This window comes from Podarcis bocagei (assembly GCF_964188305.1).
Source record: "Podarcis bocagei genome assembly, chromosome: Z".
NCBI lineage: Eukaryota > Metazoa > Chordata > Lepidosauria > Squamata > Lacertidae > Podarcis > Podarcis bocagei.
This window is the reverse complement of record NC_138140.1, coordinates 36,815,818-36,839,012: the sequence shown is the minus strand read 5'-3', so window position 1 is coordinate 36,839,012 and position 23,195 is coordinate 36,815,818. Positions and strand designations below refer to the sequence as shown.

Sequence of the window (23,195 nt, the reverse complement as noted above, 5' to 3'; positions counted from 1 at the left end):
TCCCAACGGGTCACTGCCTCTACAGTGTCTCCCAGTCCAGCCTCCAGGGCAGGTTGAGTGGGGACTACAAATCCTATCATGCCTTGGTGCTGTCCGGCCCCTCCGCTGAACTCACTTTGTCTGCAGGGTCAGCTGCAATGAGGTCGAAAGCCAGCAGCTGAGCACAACACCATGCCATGCCGCCAGGCTCCACTCTCAACCTCTTTCTGATGATACAGTCATGCATGCAACAGCATCTCATCAAACGTGTGTGACATGTGATGATCACCTTTGATGACACCATTAGACATATCAGAGGAGAAAATGCAAAATCTACTCAACCCATTTGACTGATACCGAGATAGATTTATGCTGCATGCTGTGGGCTCCATTCAGACACGGGGTTTATTGTATTAGTTTTACTGGTTATAAACCTAGCACTCCAGTCCCAATTTCTAACATTCCTTTTACACTGTATTACCTGTTGCATTATGCAACTGTGGTTTATTATTTATTTATTTATTTATTTACATAATGCCGTGATAAATTTTAAATGGTAGGAAAGACCTGTATGCCGGAATATCACCGCAAATTTCACCACATCAATTTATAATGCAAACCCATGATTTTCTGGGTTAACAAGGTTGCAGACAGATATTTTCCTGGAAGTAACAAAAGAAACAAGTGCTAAAGTTCTGCTGGGATTCCTCTACTTTTCTTAAGGTGCCGTTTACATTGTGTGAAAAATCACACAAAGTGCGGAAATTATCAGGTAGAGAGACATCAGGAAAATGGGACAAAGTGTTGTCTGTGTGCAGCCAGTCACCTCTCCCCACATATTTGAATACTAAAGCCGCATTAACTGACTCGCTCTGCAGGTTGTGAAGCTTGATGCAATAAAGTCCATAATGGTTATTGTAATCAGCTACTTCACTCAGTATAACTAAATGTTCTTCAAAATTGATCAGGTAAAAAGACAAAACAAACAGCTCCAGAGTGATATCAAAGACCCATCAATTACCTGCTAATTCCTTCTCAAGGACATGGAAGAACAAAGCATAGTAAATGTCAGCTATTTGCGTACTTCCCAATGCTGATTTATTTAAAAGTGTTATTTCCCCCATTTTTGCAATAGCTTGTTATCTGTTTGGGGGCAGGTCAGCTGCATGGTTTTAGTTTTTTGTTAAATGGTTAGCTTTTGAAATGTCTTTGTGTATGAGCCTGGTGGGTGGGTGAAAAGGGGAGATGTCTATTTTTGCACTTTAATTCCCCATCCTCCCTCAGAACTTTTCTCCCTTGTTGTATTTATGGCTAAAACAGACATGAAGGCTTTTTAAAAGGAAAAAGGAAATTTCCCAAACCTTAAACCCTAAACCAGAGCTTTCCAAACTGTATGTCATGACACATTAGTGTGTCAGCTGCAGTGTGTAGGTGTGTCAAGCACAGGCTCCCCATTCTCCTCCCGGGGCTGGAAAGGGGTTTGTTTAACCTCTGGTTTGCTAGTAAAACAGAATTACTGCGTCGCAAAATGCTGCATGTCTAAAAAGTGTGTCACCAACATGAAAAGTTTGGAAAGCTGTGCCCTAAACCTTAAACCCCAGACCTTAAAATGGCCAGTTCTCCCCATGCTGCTTTCAATCAATAGGCCTCATCCCACTCCAACATGCAAACATCTTTGCTAGTTCCCACCCACCCACCATCTTTCTTAGTCAAGGGTGTGGCCTAGACTGTTAGCTTCCTACACCTTAATCTAAGTTATGTCCCTGTAAGGTGCTACTAGACAATTCCCCCCCCCCAAAAAAAAAGATGTTAAGAACACAGGAAGATGCCTTATAACATTTTGGGCCATTAGGACATCTAGCTTAGGACCATTTGTGCTGATGAGCAGTAACTTTTCAGCAATTCAAGTAGAGATCTTTCCCAGCCCTACCTAGAAATGCCAGGAATTGGAACAGGTATCTGTTTTTTGCTGCAAAGCATGTACTCTATCCATACTCTCTCCATTGGAGGAACTGCAGCTTTGGGAAGAAGATTGATAGCAAGTGGAGAATCGATACTGGGAAAAGGGTTAAAGCCTACCTTCCTAATACAATTCCCTCTGCAGCTGTTTTTAAATAAATATGTATCAGAAGTTCTAATGCTGTACTTTTGGGCTTTAGGGATGGAGGAGAAATTCGATTCATTTAACATTTAAAGGCAAATCTACCTAATTCACACTTTCCAAACAATGCACAAACCAAACATATATTTTCTTCAAAATTTGTACTTGCCTGAATTGTACAATGTAGTTCTCCAGCCAAGCAACATGCACAAAAATAAATAAACTAGGGTAAAGTGTGCATAAATTAGTGAAACCAACATTGGAGCCAGTGTGGTATAGTGGTTAACAGCGGTGGACTCGTAATCTGGTGAACTGGGCTCGTGTCTCTGCTCCTTCACTTGCAGCTGCTGGGTGACCTTGGGTTGGTCACACTTCTTTGAAGTCTCTCAGCCCCACTCACCCCACAGAGTGTTTGTTGTGAGGGAGGAAGGGAAAGGAGAATGTTAGCCACTTTGAGACTCCTTTGGGTAGTGATAAAGCGGGATATCAAATCCAAACTCTTCTCTTCTTCTTCTAAAGGAAACTGTTTTACAAAGTGCAAAATTGCATACAAAAATATGATATTGGGAGAAATTGGTACTAAAATATTGATGAAATGCTGATTTTTATGAAGATAAAACTTTGTGAACTGTTATGGAAATGAAACTTAGTATTGGAAAAATGAGAAATGGAGAAATACCGAAAGATTCAACCATCCCTAGTCCCTAATCTAGTTTTGCTTTCAGCCTCCTTCCCATTCAGCTACAACTGCCTGATGCAAACATGGCCACAACATCTCAGTTTGCCCTTTGCTGGCATAATATGGAACAAGGATTTTTTAATTGTATAAATCAAGATTGGGAAGGGATTTATTCAGATAGGACCATTACAAATAAAATCTTTGTATACAGAACTGCAGATATAGTCAGAAATCTTGAAGCTTTTTAACTCCCTGGGACACCTGCCATTTCAGCAGCACAATCATAAATCAAGGTGTGAATTTGAACAAGAAAAATAACTTGGTAGTGGCAGGTGGCACTTAATCTATAGCAGATTAAAAAGTTAAGTTTTAGAGAAACTTTTGTGGAATGATGGCACTTTCATGAAGCATTCCTCATTTTGTTCTCACAGATACTGTCAGGGAACTGCCATCAGAGCATCAGGTGGTGGAGGGACTCAGGCAGGATGAAAGAGACTCAACTGCTGAAGCAGGGACCAGCAGGGGGAGGAGTGGGTCTCTGAGGGAATGCGAGCAGGAGGGAGGGCTCAGGGAGGCTTCCAGCGAGAACAGTGGTGAGGTATCGGAGTCTCCCATAGGGAGACCCATACCTCGCAGGAAACTGTCACGCCGTGAGTCCAGGAGACGCGTTTCCGTTAAGGAACTTCTTTGCTGGAAACGCTTCCGCAGACAGCCACTGTCGGACTCTACTAGTGACTAGAGCAGACATGTCTGAGGAGCTCCGTCACACACGGAGGTTTGTGGGGGCGCACAAACTCTGAGGGAGCACGTTTTCACGCACAAGCAGCTAATCAAACCCTCACAGATACATTCCTGCGAAATGATTGGCAACAATCTTTGAACACAAATTCCTTGATGCAATGCCTGTCTAAACCATACTGAATTCCTTTGAGTGACTAGGGAACCAAGACAGTCATTTAGCATGATATCCCTTGGCTGCATTTGCTAAGCTGTGCTCAGTTTGTTATTATTTCTCAAAACCACCCTCCTCCCCAAGTACATGTGCACAGAAACAACCTTTGTCAAATTGCACACAGCCTAGGTGACATATTTTAGGCCATTTTCTCTCTCTCCTCTGTATTTCTTACATTCTTAAAAGAGGAGAATGGTAATGCAACATTTGAAATAATAAAACTGTCATTAAATCCCAAGGGATTCCCCCCCCCAGCATGTGCAATAAATTCTTTGCATTTTTTAAACAATTGCTTTATTCTCTATCTCACAAGTTTTCACAGTGAATAAAAGTAATATAGTTTTGCATGCCACCCCAGTTTCTGAGTGATGCAAGGTTCTAGGGGTAACCCAAAATTCGGTTTCCTTGGAATGAGAAACAGCGGGACAATATTTTTAAGCAGAGGCTGAATGGCCATCTCTTATGGATGTTTCATTTGAAATCCCAGCATTGAACTAGCTGACTCTTAGGGTTTGAGCTTGGAGCAACCAGCTTAGACTTCCTTACATGCTGGAGTTCACGTGGTAGACAGTAGAAGTAACTTTTCCCCAATGTGAGCAGGAGTGACTTAGCTAAGCCTGGCAGGTCATTTTACTCTATGGCATTAACCATTTCATGCATTGATTAGACTTAAGCATATTGCTTAAATGAGACTAGTTATCCCACATCTTTGAGATGGCCTTCCCTATGGTAGTACAACTGAACCTCTAGGTCAGAGGCAGTGTATCTCTGAGTGCTTTTTGCTGAGGGACGAACAATGGGCGAGGGCTGTTGCCTTCATTTTCTGCTTGCGGGCTTCTCTGTTGGGTTGCAATTGTTGGAAACTGGGTGCTGGGTTAGATGGACGTTTGGTTGCATCCAGCAGAGCTCATCTTTCCAGGTTCCTTTTTAAAACATCTCTATAACAGAGTTCTAGAAACAGTGGCAACTTATTTGATCCCTTCTCCCTTCAAAGAGGCTCTTAAATTTGATACTCATGAATAAAGCAGTGGAGGAGCTGACATTTTGGTCTGATTAACAGTCTAAGGGTGTTGTAAATGAACTAGAAGAGCACCATTGTTTGGTTACTGACCTCTTTATATGCATTCTTTATGAGCTGTGATCTCATAAGCTGGTGGCTTTTGCTTCCCATTGCTTTCCTCTGGGCAGACAACATTTATGGCAACTTTGCTTCAGTTTGGTAAGGGATTTCTTATCCATCTACACCCTTTTTTTTGCATCTGCCTTCTTTGGATGGTTGTATTTACTGCCACATCACAGTGAACGTCTTATAGATTTTCCTGTATAGAGAAGAATTATTTGCTCCCTGAGGGAGAAAATATAATTCCTGGTGCCTTTAACTGCGAAGGCTTAAGTTCAGCCAGCCTGATCCATTCACTTACTTGTGAATGAAGAATTTATTCTATAAAAAGAGAGAACAAGAGTCTGGCCCTTATGATGCTGGGTGAGGGTCAAAGATTACCTTCCGGACATCCATGTGAACAATAAGTGTGTCTGTACTGACTGGAAGCAATTTGTTTATTAAAATAATGTGGTCTTCAATGGATGGGTGCAGAAGATAAGGATCTGGCTTCCTGGCCAAATCCAGTTCTCTGATCTACAGTATATGATCACACAACCTCATCATTTTGCAGGCGATGGGAAGGAGAAAAGGCATTCTATCCTCCCCCCCAGGGATGTAAATAAATAACCAATTAAGCAACACCCAGTCCGTCAGCTAAGTGTGTGTGCTGTGGCTGGTTTGCTCCTGGCACAAATTTCACACATCCCACGTTGTTGCCATCTGTCTTGAGAGATAATGGAAGGCACCTCTTGGGGGTTAAGTCAAACTGCTGTGTTAGCAGTACTGAAGTGGTTTTCCCAGGGTGCAAGCCTGGGTGGTATGTATGGCTGTCCTGGGCTGCCCAGATGACAAGATCGCCCTCTTGGCCTCATTGATGTGGCCCAAAGGACAGCAGAACAAAACAAAAACTCTTATAAGTTGTGGTGGTGGGGGTGACTAAATCAGTTGTGATTTCATTTTATTGTTTTGGCAGCTGTGTAGGAGAGACAAGCACAGGAGCCCTGAGAGCGCGAAAAGTTGGCAACTCATTTCTGTGTCCCAAGCTGCCCTACCTACCCCCAACTTCCTAGGGCTGCTCCCGTCCCCTAGAGCAGTGTTTCCCAACCACTGTTCCGCGGCACACTAGTGTGCCGCGAGATGTTGCCTGGTGTGCCGCGGGAAAAATTAAAAAATTCGAAAGATTTTTTTTTAAAAGTCAAATTTTCGATTGGGGCGCCGTCACTAGATGACCCCTGGGGTTCCCTCCCTCCCTCCCGCTCTGCTCCTCCCTCCTTCTCCGGGGAGGCCCTTCCTGGCTCTCGGCCAAGGCTTGGCGGCTGCCACTCACTCACTCGCTCGCCCACCCGTCCCTCCATCCCTGCACCCGGCCTCTCCCCCTCCGTCCCCTGCGCGGGGGCTGCTGGGATCCGTAGTCCCCTCGCCCTTGGGCTCCGCGCCCGCGCGGGGTGCGCGAACTACGTTTCCCAGCGTGGCCTGGCGGGCCGGGCGTTTTGTTTGAAGCGCTCTTCTCCAGGCCATGGAATGAGCGCAGCGGCGGCGGCCGGGCGGGAAGGGGCTCTTCCGCGCAGACCCCGCGCAGCCTGCCTGCGCCCCCGCGGAGATCGGGCGGCAGGATGGAGCCCGGGGATCCCCGCGGAGGCGGAGCGGCGGAGGCGGAGGCTGCCCCCCAGGTAGGGCTGCGTCGGGGGTTTTTTATTTTTGCAATGCTGCATCTGCGCCGGAGGGGACGCATCGGACCGCGGGGAGACCCCTTGGCGGGCGTGCACATTGCATGGAGTGCAGTGCAATGCAATGGCAACGCGGCGCCCTGCATGCATGCATGCAACTTCCACCGGCGCTCCGGACTTGGCAGGTGAGGGGGGTCCCCAGTGGGCGGCAGAGAGAGCCGGGAGGGCGAAGGGGAGCCGGGGGGTGCAGCGCTGCTCCCCGAGCCGAGCCCGGGGGGAAACTTCGGCGTCGTTGCGCCGGGTGTTGGAAGCGGAGGCTGGCGGGGGCCCCTCACCTGCAAAACCTGGTCGCCTCTCATATATTTCGTGCATTGCATTCATCGCCCGCTTTCTCCTCCAAGGAGCTCCCGGGGGCGCGCGTGGTTCTCCCCGTGTTATCCTCGCAACAACAGCCCTGCGAGGTGGGTCAGGCGAGTGGCCCAAGAGAGCACCCAGGGATTGTCCTGGCCAGGTGGGGTGATTTGAATCCTGCTCTCTGCCGGGTCTTCGTCTTCATTTAGCCCCCACATGTGCATGACTGTGCATGACTGAGGTTTTCCCCCCTCGTCTTGGCTATGGTGTGAGTCTGTGCTGTTAATTAATGGGGTTCTGCCTTCGGAGAAGATGAGCCAGCCCTCAAGGAGGTGATTATGTAATTTGCTAGCAATTCATGTCCCTCCCGGCGTGACGCTGCGCGCTGACGTCACGGGGCTGTAATGGTGGTGTGCCTCGAGATTTTTTTCATGAAACAAGTGTGCCTTTGCCCAAAAAAGGATGGGAAACACTGCCCTAGAAAATGCCTCTTTCCCCTCATTCGCCATGTCCATTGTGACATCATAGGCAGTCTGTAGCCAACAACAACAGCTGAGGCAACATCTGCACAGACCCAACCCCCAGGCCTCACAATTGTGGGGGTACCTCTGCATTCATTTCTTTAAAATACTTTTATTTCAAAATAAATAATTTAGAAAGGCATTTATTTATTGGGAGCGGGGGGGGGGGGCAACAGCTGGCTGGCTTAAGCCATGCAGTTCTCTTCATGACTTTTGGAGTTGGTCTTTGAGAAAATCTCACCGGCTTCAGACATCCCTGGTTTTTTAAAAAGAAATAAAGAAAGCAAAGAAAGACATGACTGCTGAGGTGCCCTCACAATTCTGAGGCCTGGAAGGTCTATGCAGATGTTTCACAAGTTGTTGCTGTTGGCTATAGACTTCCTGTGATGTCACAAATGAACATGGCAAATGAGCAGAAAGAAGAAGTTTCTAGGGGGTGGGAGAAGTTTAAGCACACTTTATAGAAAGGTGGAAATAATGTAACATGTAAAAAGGTAAAGGTAAAGGGACCCCTGACCATTAGGTCCAGTTGTGACCGACTCTGGGGTTGCGAGCTCATCTTGCTCTATAGGCCGAGGGAGCCAGCGTTTGTCCGCAGACAGCTTCCGGGTCATGTGGCCAGCATGACTAAGCCGCTTCTGGTAAACCAGAGCAGCACATGGAAATGCCGTTTACCTTCCCGTTGGAGCGGTCCCTATTTATCTACTTGCACTTTGACGTGCTTTTGAACTGCTAGGTTGGCAGGAGCAGGGACCAAGCAACGGGAGCTCACCCCGTCATGGGGATTCGAACTGCCGACCTTCTGATCGGCAAGTCCTAGGCTCTGTGGTTTAACCTACAACACCACCTGTGTCCCTAATGTAACATGTAGTTTGCTCCTAATACCCCTGCCTACATGGGTAAAGTGGGGTGGAGGGGAAAGGACGTATTTTTGCTGTTGAAGTGACTGGTCAAAGCAGGTTAATTTGGGAAAGCAAATTGCTATTGAAGTACTTGTTAGTGCTGCACCAAGAAAACACTCAACTCCATCATGGGAAAGGTTGCTGAGGATCCAAAGCAGCACAATCGAATACAGCAATAATAGGCAATTTTCAAAATACAGAGATTTGTAATGGGAGAAAGCAGAGAGCATATAAAACAGTTTAAGTAGCAGCGCCCACTACATCAGCTATAATTTACTTATAAAGCATAGTGCAACAGCTAGACATTACAAACAGCATACCACATCAGTTCGATGTTAATTCAACTATTTACAACCACATTCCTGGCCACTTAGTCAATACCTGAATTCCTAATTCAGTTGTTTCTCTCGTATCCAATGCTGATTTACTGTGCTACCATACATTTGTTTCTGGTTGCTGACCCCCAGGTTTTTTACCTGGAATTGAGTTTCTGAAAGGGCCCTTTTTTTGGGGGGGGGTAATGTCCATTTGGACTGGTATGGTGGAAGGCAACGAGGCCAACTGTAAATGGAGGTAGAGGGAGAGGCAGAGGAGGAGGCAGAGTTAAGGACAGCAAAGTCAACTAACTCTAATCTTGCTTCCATTCTCCTTCCTGTTGAGTTCTACATGGGCACATCTGAGACTAAAGAGGAGGAGGAAGCTGGCAGCCACTGCTGGAACCTGAACTGGTGGTAAGTAAGAAGGCAGGTAGATGCAGACTGACTGAAGGGAGACCAAGGCTGATGGGGCAGTGCCCCATTTGCCCTAAGGAAGTACCGTATTTTTGCTCTATAAGACGACGCACCCGACCATAAGACGCACCTAGTTTTTAGAGGGGAAATGCAAAGGGGGGGGGGAATTGTTTAAAGGGAGCGCTGAGCAGAGCCTGTATGCATCCCAGGCTCTGCTCAGCGCTCCCTTTCACGAGCGTGTGTGCGCCTCTTGCAGGCTTTTCTGGGAGGTGAGGGAAGGGACAGAGGGGCTAAGCCAGAAGCTAGAGCAGCAAGAGGGAGCGCTGCGCAGCGATCCCTCTTGCTATTCTGGCTTCTGGGATAGCTGCACGAAGCCTCCTCAGGGCAGCGGCATGAAGGCTTCCTGTGCCCTGAAGAGGCTTCACGCGGCTAAGCCAGAAGCTAGAACAGCAAGAGAGAGTGCTGCGTAGCGATCCCTCTCACTGTTCTGGCTTCTGGGATAGCCATGCAGCCTGCATTCTCTCTATAAGATGCACACACATTTCCCCTTACTTTTTAGGAGGGAAAAAGTGCGTCTTATAGAGCAAAAAATGCGGTAACCTCCATTGCTGCTTTTATTACATTTTAGCAGCAATGCTCAGGGAAAGTTCCAATCCCCTTAGCCCATTTTTTCATAGATGCTTCTCTTTTAGGGGATCATTTGCAAAGCCAGGATGGGACGCACTCAAAGACAAGCCCACTGGTTCCGTAAAGTCTAGAACCACTTTGCCTATTATACAAGGTGCACCTCAGATGTTTGAAGTGTGCATTTCAAAATGGAGCATGTGAATGCAAGCAGTACCAGTTTACAAGCAATAGTACTGTTGGGAGTGGACATCAGTCAGTCTTAGTTTCTCGCGGTCCCGGTCCCCCCCCCCCCCGCTCCATGTTAAATTTCATTTCTGCTTCAGCTTGTGATTTATTATTTATTTTAAAAGAAAGTCCTTGTACAAATTCAGCAGCATTTTAATGGGCATTAATCCATCCACACACACTTTGTTTGCAATTTTCCATAAGTTGCATACAAACAAACAATTTCCTCAAATATAACACTCTTAGGTGTGCTATTTTCAATAATCTGTGCATTGCTGCTGCTGCTGAACTGCAACATCACAACATTTGCAAAGATGCGGGTTTAAAATGTTAGTTTCTTCAGCTTGTATATTGTTTTAGTTAGTTGGGATTTAGTTCACATGAGCAAAGTGAACCAAATTTAACCCCTATTTGTAAATACCATGCTCAGAGACAATGCTTTCTGAGACTTAGGTTTGTTTGTTTTTACAGATTTTGATCGTTAAAAATCAAGTCCCTTAGACCTACAGTAGATGAAACATGGAAGAAAAATCCTGCTCCACATAGCAAAGAAAGTTCTTGTCATATTTATATAATAGTGACTGCAGCAGCAGCAGCAGCAGCAGCATCATTACAGTTCCATATCACTACTGTGCTATGCCCCCCACTGGGAAAATGGTGGAGGAGTGTGGCTGACTGTGCTGCAGCTTGTCAATCAATCAAGAAATAGCAGAATGAGGTAACTACTGCCATTATTTCAGTCTGGTCCTAGGGGGACATGCCAGGCAACAGTGGAAATTGTGAGCTGATTAAATGGGACTTAATGGGCTACATTTCTCATTGTGGCTCACATTTGTTGCAAGCCTTTTAATTGTGTTAGGGAGCAGCTTCAACATCTAACAGATTGTAAGGATTGTTATTGTTTCACTAATTGGTGACAATCAAATGAAATGCAATGCAAGCGCGCAGCTCGCTTGGGTGCTCCTGGGTGACCCCAGAAGAGGTCCAGAGCTGGCAGAGTTAGTTTCTTTTGCCCAGGGGGATGGTTTCCAGATGCCCTTTCAGTACTAAGCTGGAAAGATTGTTCATTAGGCCAGTCAGAGAACTAAATCAACTGTTGCCCCTCATACACAGTTGTTAAACATAGATGTTGTGCCTTTCAGATTATGTTCTGAAAGATAGCTGGAGGTTGGTAGGCTTTTGTGTGGTTGTCTCAGCTCACTGTAACCTCCAGAGAAATGCACTCCGTATAAATTCATCCACACTACACAGCTCACTCTGTGAACCCATTTGCTGAAATCATGTACAAGTGTATTACTATAGCATATAATCATTTGGAAACTGCAACTGTGTTTTGTCATTCTTTCCCAGCAGTGATGGTGCTGCTGGGGACTGTGCATGCCTTCCTCCCCCATTATATCTCACAAGTGTCAAGGGCATACATTCCAACATCTCACTGATTAAAATTAGTGAGACACCTTTTGTGCTTGTAGCCATAGCTCAGTGGTAGAGCATTTACATTGCCTGTAGAAGGTTCAATCCCCAAAATCTGCAGGTAGGACTGGGACAGAACCCTGCCTGAAATTCTGGAGAGCCAGGACCAGTCAGTGTAGTGGTCTAACTCAGATTCCTATGTCCTTACTCTCCATATTGAGAAAGGATCAGTGTCTCAAATCCTCCATAATACACATTGGTTTTTGGCCGTTCCACATTATAGCTGTCAATGATTTTAAAATGTATGAAGATTTAGGCTTCAGTCCTCTGCACAGGGTGGGCACTCTATTACAGTCAACTTAATTTCATGCTTATTAGCAAGGAGGGGGAAATGGAAGGGTGTGGCACAAAAAAGATATACAGGAGGCAGGGAAAGGAGAGAGGGAATAGATGGAAGGAGGGAGAGATATTCAGAAACTGTTAAGAAATTATGGCTCTCAAGCTCTTGCATATTATTTTTCATAGAACAGAGTTGCATTTCCCACCCTATAATGTAGTTGCGTCTTTAAAAATATATTCTCTGCAAGTCTTGTATACAGACATACTGTTATGTATGTCCTCCCCAATTATGTAAGCTATTGAAATACGAAAGCAGTCAAGACAAATGAGACATTTCCAGCAGGTCTACATTATACACACCCAGCTGCAAGCAACATCTTACTACTGTTAGGTGTCTCCCATCTTGACAGCTGGTGAAGCATTCGAGCCATTTGGAAGAGAGGAATGCACTTCTGGGGCCCAATTTGCTTGCTTAGATGCATAGGATTAGGAAACCTCAAAGCACGTGGAAGCAATACAATTCCCTATGCTCTCTCTATGATTGATAAATCTAGAAAGTATTTACATTGCCGCATATGGTAGCTGAATCAAACCAATTCACAACACTGTCTCTCCCTAGTTTCAACCTGCAAAGAGTGTTTATGACTCTTACTCCCTCTTGCAAACTCTTTAACCTATCATTGCATTACAAAGACTATGTCCATCAAACAGTGTCTAGCCCTTTCTTAGAGAACATGATGACCCACTAAGCTTATCAGAGTACTAGGTAAAGAAGAAGATTTTTAGGAAGTCATTAGTTTGCACCAGGCGTCCTATTGGAAAGACCCAGTTTTCTGAGTGCATGTTCTGGAAGTTGGGCAATAGGGGCAGTACAGGATTCCTTTTGGTGTACCGACCTCCCTGCTGCACCAAGGATTCCCTGCCCGAGCTGCTTCAGGTCGTGGCGGATGTCCTCCTGGAGACACCTAGTTTGGTTGTCCTAGGGGATTTTAACATCCATGCCGACACGACCTTACAAGGGGCCGCTCGGGACTTTGTGGAAAGCATGGCCTCCATGGGGCTATAAGTCTGGCCCAACTCATAGCCACGGGCATGCCTTAGACCTGGTGTTCACCTCTATGGATGTTGGTGATCTGACACTAAGTAAAAGCGAAACCAAAGAAGTGCCATGGTCAGATCACTTCCTGGTGCAACTGGACTTCTCCGCGACCCTTCCCCTCTGCAGGGAGGCGGGACCGATTCAGATGGTCCGCCCCCGCCACTTAATGGATCCAAATGGTTTCCAGAGAGTGGTAGGGGATGTTTTATCCCATGTTGATGGCCTTTCAGCTGATTCCCTGGTGGCCCGCTGGAATGTGGAGTTAACCAGGGCTATTGACTGTTTGGCTCCAAAGCGCCCTCTCCGATTGCATGGAGCCCGGACAGCCCCGTGGTTTTCCACGGATCTGAGGGCAATGAAACAATCGTTGAGACGGCTAGAGCACCGGTGGTGGATAACCCATTCTGAATCTGACCGGACACGGGTTAGAGCTCAATGTCGAGCCTACCAAGTGGCGATAGCGACGGCGAAGAAGACTTTCTTCACCACCTCTATTGCATCTGCGGAAAACAGCAGCAGGAGACTCTTTCAGGTGGTTCACAATTTAGCGGAACCACCTGCTCCATCAGGGCCCAGTAGGGGCAACATGATCTCCTGCAATGACTTTGCAAAGTTTTTTGCAGATAAAGTCGCTCAGATTCGAGAAGGGGTAGACTCCACCATGGGAGCAGGGCTGGGGCGGGAGAGTGCTAGAGTCCTGTCTAGTCAAGTTGTGTGGGATCAATTCCAATCTGTTACCCCCGAGGATGTGGACAGGCTGCTTGGACGAGTGAAACCAACCACGTGTCTCCTGGATCCTTGCCCATCCTGGCTTATAAAAGCTAGCCGGGAAGGACTGGGCAATGGGCTTCATGGGGTGGTGAATGCTTCCCTCCGTGAGGGAGCCTTCCCAGACTCGCTGAAAGAGGTGGTTATTAAACCGCTTCTTAAAAAACCATCTTTAGATGCGGCCACGATAGCCAACTATCGCCCAGTCTCAAATCTTCCATTCTTGGGCAAGGTGATTGAGCGAGTGGTTGCTGAACAACTCCAGGCACGCCTGGAAGAAGCGGACCATTTGGATCCCTTCCGGTCGGGATTCAGGCCTCATCATGGGACTGAAACTGCCTTGGTCGCACTGGTTGATGATCTCCGGCGGGCTAGGGACAAAGGTGAGAGCTGTTTCCTAGTTCTGCTGGATCTCTCAGCGGCGTTTGATACCATTGACCATAACATCCTTCTGGACCGTCTTGAGGGGCTGGGAGCTGGGGGCACTGTTATACAGTGGTTCCGCTCCTTCCTCCTGAGCCGTGTTCAGAAAGTGGTGGTGGGGGATGAGTGTTCAGACCCCTGGGCCCTCACTTATGGGGTGCCTCAGGGTTCTGTCCTCTCCCCCATGCTTTTCAACATCTACATGAAGCCGCTGGGAGAGATCATCAGGGGGTTTGGGTTGGGTGTTCATCAGTATGCGGATGATACCCAGCTCTACCTCTCTTTCAAATCAGAACCAGTGAAGGCAGTGAAGGTCCTGTGTGAGTGCCTGGAGGCGGTTGGATGGTGGCTAACAGATTGAGGTTGAATCCTGACAAGACAGAAGTACTGTTTTGGGGGGACAGGAGGTGGGCAGGTGTGGAGGATTCCCTGGTCCTGAATGGGGTAACTGTGCCCCTGAAGGACCAGGTGCGCAGCCTGGGACTCATTTTGGACTCACAGCTGTCCATGGAGGCACAGGTCAAATCTGTATCCAGGGCAGCTGTTTACCAGCTCCATCTGGTACGCAGGCTGAGACCCTATCTGCCTGCGGACTGCCTCACCAGAGTGGTGCATGCTCTGGTTATCTCCCGCTTGGATTACTGCAATGCGCTCTACGTGGGGCTACCTTTGAAGGTGACCCGGAAGCTACAACTAATCCAGAACGCGGCAGCTAGACTGGTGACTGGGAGCGGCCTCAGAGACCACATAACACCGGTCTTGAAAGACCTACATTGGCTCCCAGTACGTTTCCGAGCACAATTCAAAGTGTTGGTGCTGACCTTTAAAGCCCTAAACGGCCTTGGTCCAGTATATCTGAAGGAGCGTCTCCACCCCCATCGTTCTACCCGGACACTGAGGTCCAGCACCGAGGGCCTTCTGGCAGTTCCCTCACTGCGAGAAGCTAAGTTACAGGGAACCAGGCAGAGGGCCTTCTCGGTAGTGGTGCCTTCCCTGTGGAACACCCTCCCACCAGATGTCAAAGAGAACAACAACTACCAGGCTTTTAGAAGACATCTGAAGGCAGCCCTGTTTCGGGAAGCTTTTAATGTTTGATGTATTATAGTATTTTAATATTCTTTTGGAAGCCGCCCAGAGTGGCTGGGGAAGCCCAGCCAGATGGGCGGGGTATAAATAATAAATTATTATTATTATTAGAAGAGTTTGGATTTGATATCCCGCTTTATCACTACCCGAAGGAGTCTCAAAGCAGCTAACATTCTCCTTTCCCTTCCTCCCCCACAACAAACACTCTGTGAGGTGAGTGAGGCTGAGAGACTTCAGAGAAGTGTAGCTAGCCCAAGGTCACCCAGCAGCTGCATTTGGAGGAGTGGAGACGTGAACCTGGTTCCCCAGATTACGAGTCCACCGCTCTTAACCACTACACCACACTGGCGCACAACTCTGGGGTTGCGGCGCTCATCTCACTCTATAGCCCAAAGGAGCCTGTGCTTGTCCACAGACAGCTTCTGGGTCATGTGGCCAGCATGACTAAGCCACTTCTGGCGAACCAGAGCCGCGCATGGAAACGCCGTTTACCTTCCTGCTGGAGCGGTACCTATTTATCTACTTGCACTTTGATGTGCTTTCGAACTGCTAGGTGGGCAGGAGCTGGGACCGAGCAATGGAAGCTCACCCTGTCACAGGGATTTGAACCGCTGATCTTCTGATTGGCAAACCCTAGGCTCTGTGGTTTAGACCACAGCGCCACCCGCATCCCCTTCAATCAATCAGAGTACTAGATCCCCCCATATTGATGAAGATACCCAACCAGGAATGGAAAACCTATGGCACTCCACTTCCCATCAGCCCCAGCCAGTAGGCCCAATGGCTAGGGATGATGGAAGCTGTAATCCAGCAATGGCTGGGGACCACAGGTACTTCATTCCTGATACACATTTTCTCACTCAGCTTCTAGTTCCATCACAATGGAAAGGCATCCTCATTGCAGCTGACTGATATTTATTTATTTGTGTTTGTGTGTGTGTGTGTGTCCCAGTTCAATAATACTCTAACAACAGTACAACAATCCAGTAAAACAAAGGCAGCTATGTTAGAGCAGACCACAATATAGTTTCAGCCATAGTTTTATGTCTTACTCAGAACAGAGAGCCAAAAAACTATACTGAAGCACCATGAAAAGCAGAGTTTACGATAATAAGACACACGGGTTAGAATAATGCTTAAAGGCCTGGGGAATTTTTTTTTTTTTTTAAAAAACTTTGCTTGACACCAAAATGGGGAGGCGTCAGGAGAGTATTCTCTGGTGAGATCATGCTGCAGCTGGGAGGCCAGCACTGAAAAGTCTATTTCCACAGTAGTCATTTTACATACTTCAGTTTGCAGGTGCATTTGATGCTCGAAGAAGGGGCTGTGTCTTGAATTGTGACAGGGCCTCTTGACTGTGTTGATGGAGGATGGAGAGATGTGGAGGGGAAGAAACCTGGTTTGTGCATTGCTGGAATGTATCCTAGTGTACAAAGGCTCATTCAATGCTCTGGTCATGCAAAAATCTGCCTCTGGCCATGCCCACTACTGGCATGCAACTCCTAGAAGAATGCCCATATGGGAATAGGGCCCTCAGGATGAAACCGTTATCCCACTCCTGCTTTATTGCCTATCCTGTAAACCAGGATTGTCACCACTGAGAGTTCCTGAGTCCAGCAGCAGCAGCTCCCAGCAACTTTGATTGTAATGCATTGACACCTGATGAATCCTCATACCTTGGGATAATATGCTGCCAAAAAGAGGAAGACTAAACCCTGCTCCAATAGGTAGATAGTGTTGACTTCAGGCATCCAACATGGTACCTTCATCTTTGAAAGCACATTTCCATCCCTCTTAAGTCTGCTCCAGCACACTGTTTGGGAATCACTGGCCTATTTCAGTCAAATTGTGTTCATCTCTCTGCTACTTTTTAGTTGCAAGACAGAAGGAATTTTATTAATATTACACAAAGTTTTGAATGATTTACTAGAACCCTGCACCCCAGCAGATGGTGTTACTACACATGCTGTGTGCCAGCATCTCATAATGGCACTGTGACTTTAAGACCATTTGAGGTTATTCCTTGTAACATGTGGCAGCAGATTGAACCAGCCAGGTGATCTTGCAAATCGTGTTTCTGCACCATAAAGTACCATAGTTTGGAAGCCATTTTCATAAAGCTAATGTCAGCAGAGAGAAGGCAGCAGCAGAGGTGGTAAATAAATGAATGATAGCTAAATTAGATGATGATAGACGATGTGGGAGTATGCGTGAAATCAAGGGATATATGCTCATGGCTATGGTTTGGACTTATACTTTAAAAATAGCTTGACTGAGAGTGAAGCACACAGAGAGAAACAAACCTTTTTTCCTTTTTTAATGGGTGGAACATTGTGTAAACCTCCTCAAGTCTCCTACTCAACCACCAAGCTTGTTGGCTTTTAACTGTGGATTCCCTTTATGCTGCAACCCTGCCTGGCATGTCAGAAATGGGCAAGGTGAACAAAATGTCTACTGCTGTACACAACACACACAAACCCAGACTATTTAAGGGTGTGCTGGGATGAAGTGAAATTTGCTGTAAATGGAGCAGACGGTCTCATGTTTGACCTCCAGCAGCACATGGAAAGATTTTGTTGCATTTATTAGCATCCTCAAATCAAAGGCCCCCACAGATGCACATGACAGATGGCCATCAACCACATCTGCCTAAAAACCTCCAATGAAGGAGAGTCCACCATAGAAACATAGTCAAGCATGGCTCTCATTCAAGCTTCTGCCACCTTTCAGCCCAGCTCTCACGCTCACCACTCTGCTATTGTCCTTCTCATTACCTGCCAGATGAGGGCATGGGGGGCAATTTGCCCTCTGAAACAGAGGAGCTTCTTTTGTCAGACCAGTATGTTTAGGTCCATTTACCAAGAAGCTGGTTTGGCTACTTCAAAAATTGAATGCTCCATTAGGTTTAAACCCTGACTAGCCCCCAACCCCCAAAGTCACAACAGTATTCATACAATCCCAACCATAGTCAAGAAAGATACAGATTCCAGGTTTGAGGTCCAGGAGCTTTCTGTTGGGACTTAATACTCCACCAGCTGCTGCGGCCAGCACCATTCATCAGGTTACTTCATGGCTGAGTGGGGATTTGAACCCAAGTCTCCCAGTTCATAGTCCAACACACTAACCCTCATACATTTGCCAAGGAGGCCATGCCAGCAGCCTCAGACCTTAGCTTGTGAGCTTTGGGCCAATAAGAACACAAGGAGCAAGGACTGACTCTGTGTCTCAGAGGCCTTCCAGATGATAAGCCATGAGGAGTTGCTTTGATTATGTTTTCTGTTGCCACTCAGGATCTTCATTGTTGTCCCTTATCTTTCTCTTTTTCTCCAACCTGCACTGAATTTGTCAATCTCTTTCAATGGAGGTTTCAAATCCAAATCTAGCTGATTATCAGTCCTGTAGAACAGGAGAAGAGGTGGGAAGACTTCAAGCGTGTCACTTCCAGGGTTGTAAGAGGGCACTGTTTTTCATCCCCCAAGTATTAATTGCAAGCAGTATTGTTTCCATCCTGCTACAGTTCATCTTTCACCAAAAGCTTCATTATTCACCTTGCTGCCTGCTGTGGTGAAATTACATAGCCATTATGTTATCCCACCCAATTCATTTCAGTGCAAGAGAAACACAATGCAAATGGTGAATATAGAATCAATTATTTATAATTTGTGTGCTGAAAGCACCACCAACAAATATCAATAACAGCTGATGAATTGATTTTCTTTGCAGACATGGGATGAATAAGTGAACATTGGCAATTTCCACTCCTGTTTACATTTTTTTCTCCCTATAATTCTCTAAAACCCAGGATCTACCAGCCAGAGCCAGGTGTCAAAGACATACCATTAGAATTAAAGAACAGGGTGGATCTGAGCACACTGCAAGCCTAGGAATTGGTTTTCAGTACCAGAACCGAATTAACTTAGTCTTTTGACCCCTGTTCTGTGAAACAGCATTCATGCTGAGATACGACAGGCACCCACAACCTGCAGTTTCTGGAAACGATTGAAGGTATTTTTGTTCCGATAAGATTTCCCAGCTGGACAAATAGGTCTCTGCTACGGGTGTCTGTTTTTTTATTGTTTTTATGTTTATCAGCTGTTATTTCATGTATCATTGTTTTTAAGCTGCGTTTGCATTTTGTGCATTGCTTTGAGACATGTGTGTGGAAGGCAATTAAATTAGTAGTAGTCGTAGTAGTAATAAAATGCAGCTCCTGCAAACTGGAAGCATCAGTGTTTTCCTTATATGTGAAAAAGTGACAAGCCTTTTACCAAAATATGATTGAAGTTTGGTAGAGCTGTCTGTCAGGGGGCCATGGGAAATTCCATCCTGGTTGGATCTGGCTTTCTGATCTCCAGTCAACCATCCCTGAGTTAGATTGTATGCACACACACTCCAATTATGTTTATTATTTTCAACAGAATGCTTCCTGGTGGATTGTGTCCTTGCTCTATGCTTCAACCCCAATTTCCCAGTGCAGTCACCCATGTCTTAGATAGATTTCCCAGATCACATTTAGTATATTTGTCTGTGCATTAGTGACTATTAAGTGGTTTCTCTTTAGGTAGAAGCTCTCTTCTTCTTCTTCTTCTTCTTCTTCTTCTTCTTCTTCTTCTTCTTCTTCTTCTTCTTTCTGGTTAGTTCACACAAGCCCTAGAAATAAATAAGGGACTGAGGTTTGTAAAGGAAGATGGAAAAGCTTGATTGGGTCTCCATCATTTTCTCACTCGCAATTTTCAGGTATTATTTCCTATTGCCAACCTGTCAATCAAAATGAATTCTTCTCTGTGATGCTGTTAGCTCCTGTGTATAAAAAGATTTTTGGATTAACAGGCAGGTCCCTAACAGTTGAAAGTGAGATTGCTTAATAAGATTTGCTGGTAAATACAGGGCTGTGGAACACTATTAAATAAACCACATGAGGATTATGGAGTAATTCACTTAGTGGAGGGCAGAATTTACTCTCTGGGATGAATCTATTTGGGGACAGATGTAAATATACTTTTGATGGGAGACCCTCTGGTTGCTTTCTGGGTCAGCAGGGACTAATCAATCTGTATACTCTCTTGTAAACTACATACAGCGAGATTTGCTTCCTCCAATGCATACAGGCTAGGGATTCTTCCAAAACTCTCAATTACTTGGTGTAGTTTCTATTGTGAAACTGATTCCTGCCCTCCAGCACTCCCATTTCCCCCCCAGATTTTGTGCAGAGCACTGTAACAGTAGTGGACCTTGCCATCTCAAATTTCAGCAGTGACCTGTGTGATGCCAAAATCCAGTGCTCCCTGCCTCTCACTGTCCATTAGACTTCATAGTTGTGGTGCCTGCTGTGGTACCCCAGGAGCTCCACTCTTGGTGCAACCAAACTGGTCACAGTTGTGCTGATGCAAGTGCACCATAGTGTTTCTGATTTCTGCTCTCCTCCCAGCGTACATTCCTCATCTGGTTGGTGGTGTGGATACTGGACTGGTTGTCTGCAAGATCATACCCATCTTTGCCTCTGGCTGCGCCCTCCTCAAGCACATACAGCCCCCTGTTAAACATGGGGGGGAAAGGGCTCTCAGACTGGAATGTAGCCTTTTGTATAAATGCTGGATTTACATGTACTGCTCCACCCACAAATTTCTTCTGACCATGCCCACTTTTGCCCCTGGCTGTACCTGCCACCAGCACCAACAGCTCCTTGGAAAATTTAATATGGGACAATGCAGCCTGCAAGCTAGAAAATGTTCTTCACCCCTGTTCTACTCAAAAGAAAGTCCAGCTGAGTTATACTCCCAGACATACACCCAGAGAGGGTACAGGATTGTACCCTTTGGCCACAGTCTTATACCGGCTCCCCTAGTAGTATTTCCTACTGAAGTCAACACGACTTACTGCTGAGTAGTACTGCACAATACATAGGATTGCACTGTGAGCCCCCCCGCCCCCCGCATTTCATATTACATTTATCTTCTCTCTGTGGCAGGTCTTATCACCATCAGTTTATCAGCCTCCCTTCCAAAGTAAGAACATTTCTTGTGAAGAAGAAAGCATTTTCTTTGCTGCCAAGATACGGAACGACTATCCTCCAAACTCCACTGAAGCCTCCTGTGTGGGAACTACAGGTAAGAAATCACTCATTCCATTTGATTACAGCCCATCTGCAACCCCCCAAAGAGCGGCACTGGCATCTTAGAATAAAGTTTATGAATCGTTCTGCAGAAGAGAAATCAGCCTTTTGAAACATATTTTGTGCCGGCGATGGCAGGCGAAAGACAGAAAGCTTCCTTTTGAAACCCTTAATAAAATATAAGTGCTGGATAACTGGCTACATGCTTTTCTCTTTGAGAAAGTTTCATATGCTCAGGGACTGAGTCCTGATAAGAAATATGAATGCATTTCAACATCAAAAACCTTGGAAGAAATGCAAAGCAGAAGAGAAAGACAGCTGGAGGTAGCTTGGAGGAGGAGAGGAGCTGACATCCATACAGATGACCTGCACAAAGCAATGCACACATCCTAGAAAACAGAGGCCCATAATGGGGGGGGGGGGGTTTGATGGGGGGGAATTCAGGTCTATTTTTGCTTTTGGACATAGGATGGACAGGAAGATAGAATCATAGAATCATAGAGTTGGAAGAGACCACAAGGGCCAGCGAGTCCAACTCCCTGCCAAGCAGGAAACACCATCAGAGCACTCCTGACATATGGTTGTCAAGCCTCTGCTTAAATACCTCCAAAGAAGGAGACTCCACCACATTCCTTGGCAGCAAATTCCACTGTCGAACAGCTCTTACTGTCAGGAAGATATAGGAACATAGGAAGCTGCCTTATATTGAGTTAGGCTATTTGTCCATTTAGTTCATGATTGTCTATGATGAGTGGCAGTGGCTCTGCAGAGTAGGTTTCAGAGTAGGTTATCTCCCAGCGGTACCTGAAAATACTAGGGATTGAACTTGGAACATTCTGCACTCAGAGTGGGTGCTCTGTGACTCAGCTGTGCTGCCTAGAACCTGTCTGGAAGCTCCTTTGAACAGGATGAGACTGCAGGTCCAAGGTTATAGGTAGGGGTCTTCCCCAGTCCTACCTAGGAATGGGGGGTGAAATTTATTTCAGTTCACATTTAATTATGAATGCACCTAATTGTCACTTTCAAAAAGAGTGCACAAAGCAAAAACAGCTATTCTCCAAAATGTGCTTTTAAAATAAATAAATAAATTGCAATGCAGTTCTCCAGCCAAGTAATGTTCACAAAAATACATGAACTAGAGTAAAGCATGAATTAAAATGCATAGATAAGGGAAAATGAAAGACAAAAACACATTATTTTACGGGAAATTGCCTTGCAAATATGTATATATTAGGCAAAACTGCAGGTAAAAAAAATGTATAAAGAGAAATTCACATAAAAATGCTGATGAGGGTGTTTATAAATACAAATTGATGTGGAAAACTGAACTTAAGCCTGAAAAAAGGAGAACTGAGAGAAACTCAAATTGTCAAATTTGCTCATCCCTAGTCCTATTTGGAGATACCAGGGATTCAACCTAGCTCAGGGGTCTGCAACCCGCGGCTCCGGAGCCGCATGTGGCTCTTTCACATCTTTGCTGTGGCTCCGGGGCAGATACTAGCGAGGGGAGGAGGCGCATTGTGCGCCCCGACACTCCTCACTGTGGCGGGCGCTGTACTGGCTGTGACATCGCATGGGGGCGGTGCGTGCGTTAGTCACGCACCGTCCCGACGTCACCTTCCTGCCCGCTGTCAGATCATGGCTCCGGAGATATATTTGTTTTAAATGTCTCAATGGTTTTGCGGCTCCCAGTTGTTGTTTTTTCTTCGGAAACGGGTCCAAGTGGCTCTTTTTGTCTTAAAGGTTGCAGACCCCTGAAGCTCCTTTTGCATGCAAATCAAATGCCTTGCCACTGGGTTACAGCCATTCTCCTTGAATAGAAGGCAAATGGATTTGAGGATGGTGCAGAACAGAATTGGTGAGAGGTGTGGCCTCAGACAGGTGAGTATTGAGGGCAAGATAGAAAGGCTTGGAAGACCTCGTTCAGCCTGCAAGTCTGGGATTCTCATCTCTGCCTTACAAGGATCTGAGCAATAGTGTTTTTCTGAGTAACTATTGTATAGTACAGGGATGTGGAACAGGATCTGGCCAAGAGGCTGGATCCAGTGGCGTAGCGTGGGGGGTGCAGGGGGGGCCGGCCGCACCGGGCGCAACATCGGGGGGGGGCGCTCGCACTCG

General features: G+C 46.2%; 1 long non-coding RNA gene across 1 annotated transcript in view; it reads left to right on the top strand.

The window, feature by feature from the left end:
• LOC308578901 overlaps positions 1-21,200 on the top strand; it is a 30,308-nt gene extending 9,108 nt beyond the window's left edge. Inside the window, exon 3 of the long non-coding RNA XR_014004194.1 lies at positions 20,934-21,200. This is a non-coding gene — a long non-coding RNA (uncharacterized lncRNA). The remainder of the gene's footprint in view (positions 1-20,933) is intronic.
• Positions 21,201-23,195: the final 1,995 nt, after the last annotated feature.